The following is an 11,527-nucleotide window of genomic DNA, read 5'->3' on the forward strand; positions in this document are numbered from 1 at the left end:
TGTTGCATGAGCATTGTATGAACAGGGTTGGTGATACCCGCCTACCCTACCTGTTCGTGCTATGACCTGAACCTGGCAGAAAGTGTTTGGTTGTAACAGGTTCTCTCTCCCTTGAGCGTTCATATGGAGAAGGTCTGGCCGTGTATTCATAAATAGTCTCAGATTAGGAATGTTGATCTATGATCAGGTCCCCCATGTCCATGTAACTCATTCATTAGTATGATTTAAAATACAGAATTGATCATAGATTAGCACTCCTACTCCGAGACACTATGAATACGGGCCCTGATTGTACTGTAGAGCCAAAATATCAAACCATTCAGAGTACTTTTATCTCAAAAGGACCCCTTACCTCTAATCAAAATGATGTGATCTGCAAGTCATTATTATAGATGTTCACGAAGAGAGTCTTTGGATAGACCTATGAGAAACCCGTATTTGCAATAAATATAGTTTGTGTTTAAAAAGCCCCTTTGGAGTGCACCGATTTATCGGAGATACTTCTCAATGCCGTTATACTTTCAGATTCTGCAGTACAGTGTCATGGCCGCTAGAGAGCAGTCGTGTTAAAGTATGACAAAGACAGACGCTTCTTGTTGGTATAAAGGGCAAGAGACAGGACATCCCGATGAGGTGCCAGCCTGCTTTGCTACCTTGAGGCCCTAACTAAAATCCTACAGGGAACACTAGGTAAATGATCTGGGCCCGTATTCATAAAGTGTCTCAGAGTCAGATTGCTGAGGTCCCGCCTGTCCATATAATCATATTCATTATGATCTTAAAGGCAAAACTGATCCTAAATCAGCACCCGCCTACTCTGAGATGCTTTATGAATATGGGCCCAGGTAGCAGTGCTGCTGCTGAGCTGAGTAAATGCTCTGTAATCCACTGTCTCTCCCTACTCTGGCAGAATACCATAGGCATTGGGGCTTTCTGGTTGATGGCTAATCAATGGGGTTGATAGAGTACAGTAAATCTAGTCTGGTGACATGGCAAAATCCAACTGAATTGTCGTTGAGGATGATTGTTAATCTTGTTGGGGAGAGGCTATTAGTCTATGTAAAGGAAAAAGCTTTTGTATTAAGTATTCATTGTAAATGTTGGTTTAGTCTTCATTTGAATAGGATTATAACATTCATTTTGCAATGCAAGTGAGGAATTCACCATATTTTTTAAATTGCTTACAATAATTTGACAATTAAATATGAAAAGATACCAGGCCTCTGAGCAGCATTACAGTACTTGAAAACTTGTAGATGACTGGGTCAGCTCAAATTAATCATGTAAGAACCAGATAATGCCAAATTAACAACTGTTTAATTTTATTTATTAGTTATTTTACCAGGTAAGTTGACTGAGAACACATTCTCATTTACAGCAAAGACCTGGGGAATAGTTACAGGGGAGAGAAGGGGGATGAATGAGCCAATTGTAAACTGGGGATTATTAGGTGATCATGGTGGTTTGAGGGCCAGGACACCAGGGTTAACACCCCTACTCTTACAATAAGTGCCATGGGATCTTTAATGACCTCAGAGAGTCAGGTTACCCGTTTAACATCCCATCCGAAAGACAGCACCCTACACAGGGCAGTGTCCCCAATCACTGCCCTGGGGCATAGGGATATTTTTTAGATCAGAGGAAAGAGTGCCTCCTACTGGCCCTCCAACACCACTTCCAGCAGCATCTGGTCTCCCATCCAGGGAATGACCAGGACCAACCCTGCTTAGCTTCAGAAGCAAGCAAGCTGTGGTATGCTGCTGGCTATTAAGTCAACGGGGGTAGGCAATAGACAGGTCAAGGCAGGGGTCAGTAAACCAGAAGTGGGGCAGCGGTACCGGACGGCAGGCAGACAGACAGACAGACAGAGGTCAATAATCCAGAGGTGGGGCAAAGGTACAGGTCGGCAGGCAGGCTCAGAGTCAGGACAGGCAAGGGTCAAAACCAGGAGGGCAAGAAGAAGAGAGACTGAAACACAGGCGCTGAGACCAAAACCCTGGTTGACTTGACAAACAAGACGAACTGGCAACAGACAAACAGAACACAGGTATAAATACACAGGGGATAATGGGGAAGATGGGCGACACCTGGAGGGGGGGGGGTGGAGACAAGCACAAAGACAGGTGAAACAGATCAGGGTGTGACACACATTTACAGATGTGATTGATAGTAATGCAATGACAAGTGATTGACCTGACATGAGAAGCCAATTGAGCTCAGGTTGTGTTTGACAGATCCAGGGACACCATTGAGGCCCATTGTTTCCTTCCATCTGCTGCTGCTTCCACTCTTAACCTCACCCTCAACTATCAGCAAGAGAGAGGTTTTGCCCTCTAATGTGTTTACTAGTCAGGCGGCCATGGGACTGAAAGGGGCCAGGCAAATAGGAAGTGTAATTAGCAACGTTAGTAGCCAGAGACAAAAGGGGTCAGAGTTCTGCAACCCCGGGTAGGAAGGAGGTATCAATTATAAGCGGCCATTCCATTCTTGCAGTTTGGGTGGAGTGGGGAGATGTGGCCCCCTTGCCTTTCTGGATCTCAAATTGTCACTAAAGACACCCAGACCAGAACAAACCCAGAGCAAACCCAGCATTCTCAGACATCATTGTGGCTCAAATCTGCATTTTTAAAAACCTAATTGGCCTCGGATACCTGAGGACGCTCAATAGCAAATGACTGGTGGCAGAGATGACAAGCAGAGATGACCTAAAAAGGTTATTGCGAATAGATCCCATCACACTGAACCTACAACACGATAGAGGGATAAGCAGGCAATTCTTCATATATCAAATTAAGATGAGGTTTAAAGGGGACTTTAACCTAAAGTACATATCAAAGTTGTCTGCTTTTGTTGGCTGTTGTTGATTGATCCAGTTGTAAAGTCCATATTTGAGTTATTTGGTTAGTTTCAGCAGCATCTGTCTACTAGTTACTAGCTAACATTAGCTTCATAAGGCAAAACATTTACAGAATGCATCCAACAGCACACCTCTGGGCAGAGCTCAACAGGGGATATTTCCAACCCACAGTTAGCCAAGTTAGCTAGCTATAGTTATTTTTTTACAGTTAGCTTAGTTAGATACCACTCCTACACTCATAGTTTTGCTAACTACCAAAAACACTGCTTCATGCCTCCAAAATCTTTACATTTAGTTGATTGTGACATATCCACTTAATAAGGCATTCAGGCCTGCTTTGAGCTAACCTGCAGTGCAATTTGCACAATCATGCATACGCCGTGTGAACTCTATCACATGGACATTAAAGTTGCAGTACTGTTGAAGAGTTTCAGTTTTAAAAAATATATATAAAATCAGGATTGTGATAGTATGAAATTGCAGTGGTTTTCCAGTAATGTCAGCAGTTTTGATGTCTCTACCTCAGACATTTTCCATCGAAAGAGACTGCTGTCCAGTGTGGCAGAGCCTCTTCTTATTATTTGTGTCCTTTAGTAGTGGTTTCTTTGCAGCAATTTGACCACGAAGGCCTGATTGACACAGTCTCCTCTGAACAGTTGATGTTGAGATGTGTCTGTTACTTGAACTCTGTGAAGCATTTATTTGGGCAAACATTTCTGATGCTGGTAACTTTAATGAACTTATCCTCTGCAGCAGAGGTAACTCTGGGTCTTCCTTCCCTGTGGCGGTCCTCATGAGAGCCAGTTTCATCATAGCGCTTGATAGTTTTTGCGACTGCACTTGAAGAAAGTTGCAAAGTTCTTGAAATTTTCCACAATGACTGACCTTCATCTCTTAAAGTAATGATGGACTGTCATTTATTTTTGCTTATTTGAGTTGTTCTTACCATAATATGGACTTGGTCTTTTACCAAATAGGGCTATCTTCTGCATACCACCCCTATCTTGTCACAACACAACTGACTGACTCAAACCCATTGAGAAGGAAATAAATTTCACAAATTAACTTTTAAGGTGGCTACCTCATGAAGCTGGTGGAGAGAATACCAAGAGTGTGCAAAACTGTCATCAAGGCAAAGGGTGGCGACTTTGAATAATCTCAAATATAATATATATTCTGATATGTGTACTTTTTTGGTTAGCAGATGATTCCATATGTGTTATTTCATAGTTTTGATGTCTTCACTATTATTCTGCAATGTAGAAAATAGTAAAAATGAAGAAAAACCCTGGAATGAGTAGGTGTGTCCAAACTTTTGACTGGTACTGTATATATACAGTATATTACATTTGAATGTAGTCCTCCAACTAGGGGAGAGGAAGGTAAAGGCATAATAACAAATAAATACAAATAAACAAATATACATAAAAAATATTGGTTAGAAATTATGCAGGTAATGTTATTTGATAGATCAAATATACTTGAAATCTATCTCCCCGTTATATCCGCTAATTTCATAGCTGATCTTTCCCCCCATTCTATCTGCTAATTTCATAGCTGATCTTTCCCCCCATTCTATCTGCTAATTTCATAGCTGATCTTTCCCCCCATTCTATCTGCTAATTTCATAGCTGATCTTTCCCCCCATTCTATCTGCTAATTTCATAGCTGATCTTTCCCCCCATTCTATCTGCTAATTTCATAGCTGATCTTTCCCCCCATTCTATCTGCTAATTTCATAGCTGATCTTTCCCCCCAGAAAATAGTTTGCTCCCATTGACATTCTTTGTTAGTTATTTACCCCCCTTTTCTCCCCAATTTCGTGATTTTCAATTACGATCTTGTCTCATGGCTGCAACTCCCTAACGGGCTCAGTAGAGTCGAAGGTTGAGTCATGTGTCCTCGGAATCATGACCCGCCAAACCGCGCTCCTTAACACCTGCCAGCTTAACCTGGAAGCCAGCCGTTCAACTGACAACCGAAGTCAGCCTGCAGGCACCCGGCCCGCCACAAGGAGTCGCTAGAGCGCAATGAGCCAAGTAAATCCCCCCCCCACCAGACCCTCCCCTAACCCAGACGACACTGGGCCAATTGTGCAGCGCTCTATGGGACTCCTGGTCACGGCCGGTTGTGACAGACTGGGAACAAACCCGGGTGTAGTGACGCATCAAGCACCTTAGACCGCTGCGCCACTCGGGAGTTCCACATTGGCATTCTTTCTAACGGGATCTTTGCTGGCAAACATTATTTGTCTTTCTGCTGTTCTACTATAATTGTTCTCAATGTAAAAGGCTAGATGGTGTGCCAGATATAATTTGTGATAATTGAATAAAATAATGCTGTTTAAATTCATTATGGGTCATTTTGGAGTTTCCTTTGAGACAGATATAAGTGGAACTGATCCTAACCTTAGCCTGGCACAAACAGTCACGTAGTATTCACATACGCAATGCATCTGGTTCTGCATGTCCCTACATGCCATTCAAGCATGTTATGGAATTTTCCCATTGAGGTAACAATGCTGTTTTAGACTGATAAAGTTGGGATTGCTGGGGTGCTATTTCCAATTGTTTATATATCCCATAGACGATAACAAAAGAAAACATTGTTTGGTGTTCAAGGCTATTTCAAGGGATGTTTTTTTGGCAAAGGACAGGACATACTGAAGACTTGATGGATTATTCATTCTTCCGCCTCGCAATGTTTTTGTAAGAGTTGTTTCATGTTCTCATTAAGTGTATGGAAAGTTGTGGTCTGTAGCCAACCCAGGAGGTATTGTTCATGTTGGGTTTTGTATACACCGGTGTTTGTACATATGTATGATCTTAATTTGATCACTCAGCACAGCAGGAAATGCAAACTTGTAGCGTATTTTAATTTTAAAAACGCTTCTAAAGTTTGTCATTTCCACTTGGAATTTCAGACTTGATTTGCCCTAATGAAAAATGTAATTATAATCCACATAATATTTCACATTTCCCATTGTTGCAGGATTATTTTCCTGCTTTAGCAAAGTGTCTCAAATGAAGATCCCACATCTGTACCTTTCCCGCCCATCTACCCCAATTGGTCTGACAGGTTGGCAGATAAACATAAACATGCAAATGGTCTTCCAGTAATGTCAGTAACGTTATTATACTCACAATGGGTGACACAAATGGGGACAAACAAATAATATCCGTCTTGGATGGGTTACATGTTTTTTTTCTGAAACCTGAGGTGTGGCATTCAAAGTAGTAGGGGAGAGTGAGGTAAGTTTTCACACGGGTAAGTTGTCAAACTGTTCATACCTCAAACACTAGAGGCGCTTTCTCCAAAAGCAGATAGAACATGTAGTCACACAAAGTAACTATGGTCAACTTCCTGTTCACGTGGTCAAGGTCACTCTGATCTGAGGTGAGCACAAGTTTCTTATTTTTCCCCTTCAAAAGTAAAAAAATGGCACTTTACATTTTATGCAATAAAACTTTATTAGGTATGAATGTTCAAAAGGATAATTTTGCACTGAGCAGATGAGACAACAACGTGTCTTTTGATACTTTAGTTGCAGTCCTATGTTGAGCTAACCTTGAGATTTAGCCAACATTAGCACACATGTCAGTTTGGTGCAAGTTGTCTCAATGACCTTTGGGCAAGTCTTCACGTGTGACAACTTGCCCCAGTATACATAGGTACATAGAACATGCTCAAAAAACATTGTGATATTGTGTAATCAGCTCTGACAATAGTATTTCGTGTTACTAAATGGATTATTATATATATGTATAGTTTAGAGCAGCAGACATATCCCTGGACTAGACAAGACAGGCTCTGGCGTGTGTGTGTGTCTACTAACACACTACATGCCTACTGTATGAGACAGTATATCCACACACACACACATACTACTTCATACAGTGTCATGAATGTAGTGTGGTGTTATGAACTGCATTGTGGCAACAAGGATAGTAGACATTGAGGTGGGAGTAATAAGCCTGTAATGAATATGTCATTGCAATGAGGAAATGTGTTTTTGAAGGAAAGAAGAAAGGAAGGAAAGAAAGAAACAGGGGATGGAGAGAAAGATGGTTAGAAATGATAAAAGAAAGACAGAGAATGGCAGCACACCACCTGCCATAATGTTAAAGGCAGTGAGGTAGGTGAAGTTGCAGAACAAATCAATCAGGAGTACAGCGAAGGATTTTGACATAAATTACCGTACTCTGACTCGGTATTGTCAAAAGGTTACCAGAGGAGAAATTGAAAGTCAGACAGCCATTCCAACAACAGTGGTTGGCTATACAAAACCACGGCAGGTTTTTCAACCTGATTTGGAGATGCAGCTTGTTCAGTATATTACTAGGTCAGCTGACATTTATTTTGGTCTGTCGCCAAGTGAGGTCAGAAGACTTGCCTACCAGTTTGCTGTGGTACACCAGCTGAAGTTCGCACCAATGTGAGCAGAAAAAGAAAAGGCTCGGAGTGGTTTACAGGCTTCTTAAAGTGGTCGCTGAGCAAGCCAGAGGCAACTAGCCTTGTCAGGGCAAGTAGCTTCAACAGAGAAAATGTTAATGCTTTCTTCGACAATGTAGCAGAAGTGCTTCAGAAATATCAGTTTGGACCAGGAGACATATGGAATGTCGATAAAACTGGGGTGACCACTGTACATAAACCTGACAAAGTGATGGACAGACGTGAAAGTAGGGTCACTGACCTCCGCTGAAAGGGGAACCCTCGTCACACTGGCCTGTGCTGTTCCAGCCACAGGGAATAGTATACCTCCATATTTTATATTCCCTGTGTCAACTTCTGAGATCATTTCTAGCTCAACAGCCCACCTGGCAGCAAAGGAGGGGAAAATCCCTCTGGGTGGATGAAAGATGTGCACTTTGTTGACTTCTTTAAACATTTTGTCGAGCATACGAAGTGCTCAAAGGAGAAGCTCTGTTTACTCCTTTTGGACAAAACCGCAAGTCTCATCTATCCATTGATGGACTCAATTATGCCAAAGAAATGGCATAATTATGCTGTCATTCCCACCCCTTTGCTCTCATCGGCTTCAACCCTTAGACAGGTCTGTCTACGGGCCGCTAAAGAGGCACATCAACACAGCGTGTGATGCCTGGATGAGGAACAATCCTGGGAAGACAATGTCAATTATGACATTCCTGTGATTGTGGCAATCGCTTATCCTCTGCCTACAACCCCCTTGAACATTCAGGCTGGCTTTAGGGTGGCTGGGATACAACCTTACAACAGGGATGTATTTCTGGAAACTGAGTTTGCGCCATCCTACGTTACAGATCACCCCATTCAGAACCCATCCCTACCAGGCCCCAGCACCATCCTGCCAGGCCACAGCACTATTCCATCCCTACCAGGCCCCAGAACCAACCCTGCACTGCCAGGCCCCAGCACCGTCCTGCCAGGGCACAGCACTATTCCAGCCCTGCCAGGCCCCAGCACCAACCTGCAAGGCCACAGCACTATTCCATCCCTGCCAGGTCCCAGCACCAACCTGCCAGGCCACAGCACTATTCCAGCCCTGCCAGGTCCCAGCACTAACCTGCCAGGCCACAGCACTATTCCAGCCATGCCAGGCCCCAGCACCAACCTGCCAGGCCACAGCACTATTCCAGCCCTGCCAGGCCCCAGCACCATCCTGCCAGGCCACAGCACTATTCCAGCCCTGCCAGGCCCCAGCACGAACCTGCCAGGCCACAGCACTATTCCAGCCCTGCCAGGCCCCAGCACCATCCTGCCAGGCCACAGCACTATTCCATCCCTGCCAGGTCCCAGCACCAACCTGCCAGGCCACAGCACTATTCCATCCCTGCCAGGTCCCAGCACCAACCTGCCAGGCCCCAGCACTATTCCATCCCTACCAGGCCCCAGCACCAACCCTTCACTGCCAGGCCCCAGCACCGTCCTGCCAGGCCCCAGCACAATTCCAGCCCTGCCAGGCTCCAGCACTAACCTGCCTGGCTCCAGCACTATTCCAGCCCTGCCAGGCCCCAGCACCAACCTGCCAGGCCCCAGCACTATTCCAGCCCTGCCAGGCCCCAGCACCAACCTGCCAGGCCCCAGCACTATTCCAGCCCTGCCAGGCCCCAGCACCAACCTGCCAGGCCCCAGCACTATTCCAGCCCTGCCAGGCCCCAGCACTATTCCAGCCCTGCCTAGCACGAGCTCAGACACAGACTTGCCCAGTTCTTATACTAGCACCAGGTCATCCTTACCCAGCAATGCCATTGCTGACAGTGGACTACGAACTGCAGAGGACATCCGGACATTTCCAAAAGCTGGTCCCCGAAAACCAGCTTGCGAAGGAGGAAAACGGCACAAAACAGTAATTCTAACTGACACACCAGTGAAGCCCTAGAAATTGAAGATAATAACCCACCATCTAGCAAAAACAAGAAGCCAGCTAAAAAAAGAAAAATTGTAGAAGAGTTCATCAGATGAAGAAGAGTGCTTCTGCCTCGCCTGTGTGGAGACATCTATAATCAGCCTTCCAAAGGAGACTTGGGTGAAGTCTGTGAGATGCAACAAATGGGCCCATGATGCTTGCAACTCAGGCCAGGCAATTTATGTATGCCAGAACTGTGACTCTGAAGAGGAGTCTGATTAGTCAGATACGGATGTGTGTCGTATAGGCCGTTACAAAACTGTGCATGAGTGTGTTTAAACACCACCTCTGTTTTGTTAAGACATTAAACATTTAAGCAAGTTATCTGCAGCATTACATTACATTCCGATTCCAACAATTACCGTGGATCTATGTGCACGCCAGAGAACATTCCATTTCAAAGTTCAAAGTAAAGTTAATTAATGTGTGCTCTGACCGCATTATTGTTTTTATTGAAAGGCATGATTTGCCAGATTCTCTAGGCATGATTGTTTTTATTTTGACTTCTTTAATGAAGTTGAATTTGGTTTTGAATTTTAAATTAAAATCAATATTCACAATTAATTAGTTGTTCTTATTTGTTGATAATCCAATGTGACAACTTACCTGACGTTGTGTGACAATTTACCTGCTGTAATGAGTTTCCTCCTCTTCTTCCGAAGAGGAGAGGCGAAACGGATCAGAGGACCAATACGCGGCGTGGTAATTTTCCATGGTACTTTTTAATGCTATAAGGTACACATGAACAAAACTAACAAAACAAGAAATGTGAAACTCAAAACAGTCCTATCTGGTGCACACACAGAGACAGGAACAATCACCCACAAACACACAGTGAAACCCAGGCCACCTAAGTATGATTCTCAATCAGAGACAACTAATGACACCTGCCTCTGATTGAGAACCATACTAGGCCGAAACATAGAATTTCCCAAAACCTAGACAAACAAACATAGACTGCCCACCCAACTCACGCCCTGACCATACTAACTAAATACAAAAACCAGAAAATAAAGGTCAGAACGTGACAGTACCCCCCCCCAAAGGTGCGGACTCCGGCCGCAAAACCTTGACCTATAGGGGAGGGTCTGGGTGGGCGTCTGTCCGCGGTGGCGGTTCTGGCGCGGGACGCGGACCCCACTTCACCATTGTTTTTGTCCGCCTTATTGTCCGCCTCCGTGGCTTTCTCACCATGGCAACCCCTCTCAATGACCCCACTGGACAGAGGGGCAGCTCGGGACAGAGGGGCAGAAGCTCTGGACAGAGGGACAGGGGCTCCGGCGCCTCTGGGCTGAGGGGCTCCGGCGCCTCTGGGCTGAGGGGCTCCGGCGCCTCTGGGCTGAGGGGCTCAAGGCGCCTCTGGGCTGAGGGGCTCCGGCGCCTCTGGGCTGAGGGGCTCCGGCGCCTCTGGGCTGAGGGGCTCTGGCGCCTCTGGGCTGAGGGGCTCCGGCAGCGGCGCCGGACAGGCGGGACGCTCCGGCAGCGGCGCCGGACAGGCGGGACGCTCCGGCAGTGGCGCCGGACAGGCGGGACGCTCCGGCAGCGGCGCCGGACAGGCGGGAGGCTCCGGCAGCGGCGCCGGACAGGCGGGACGCTCCGGCAACGGCGCAGGACAGGCGGGACGCTCCGGCAGCGGCGCAGGACAGGCGGGACGCTCCGGCAGCGGCGCAGGACAGGCGGGACGCTCCGGCAGCGGCGCAGGACAGGCGGGACGCTCCGGCAGCAGCGCCGGACAGGCGGGAGCACCTGCAGAGAGGAGACAGAGAGACAGCCTGGTGCGTGGAGCTGCTACAGGAGGCAGCGGCGCCGGACAGGCGGGACGCTCCAGCAGCGGCGCCGGACAGGCGGGAGGCTCCGGCAGTGGCGCCGGACAGGCGGGAGGCTCCGGCAGCGGCGCCGGACAGGCGGGAGGCTCCCGGACAGGCGGGAGGCTCCGGCAGCGGCGCCGGACAGGCGGGAGGCTCCGGCAACGGCACCGGACAGGCGGGAGGCTCCGGCAGCGGCGCCGGACAGGCGGGACGCTCCGGCAGCGGCGCCGGACAGGCGGGACGCTCCGGCAGCAGCGCCGGACAGGCGGGAGCACCTGCAGGGAGGAGACTGAGAGACAGCCTGGTGCGTGGGGCTGCCACAGGAACTACCAGGCTGGGGAGACTTTCAGGAGGCTTGGTGTTAGGAGGAGCCTGAAAGACCGGGCTGTGGGGGAGCACTGGAGCTCTGGTGCGCAACCTTGGCACCACTTCCCCAGGCTGGACAACTACTCGAGCCCGGACCCTCCAGAGTGC

This window comes from Oncorhynchus keta, chromosome 15 (assembly GCF_023373465.1).
Source record: "Oncorhynchus keta strain PuntledgeMale-10-30-2019 chromosome 15, Oket_V2, whole genome shotgun sequence".
NCBI classification, from domain to species: domain Eukaryota; kingdom Metazoa; phylum Chordata; class Actinopteri; order Salmoniformes; family Salmonidae; genus Oncorhynchus; species Oncorhynchus keta.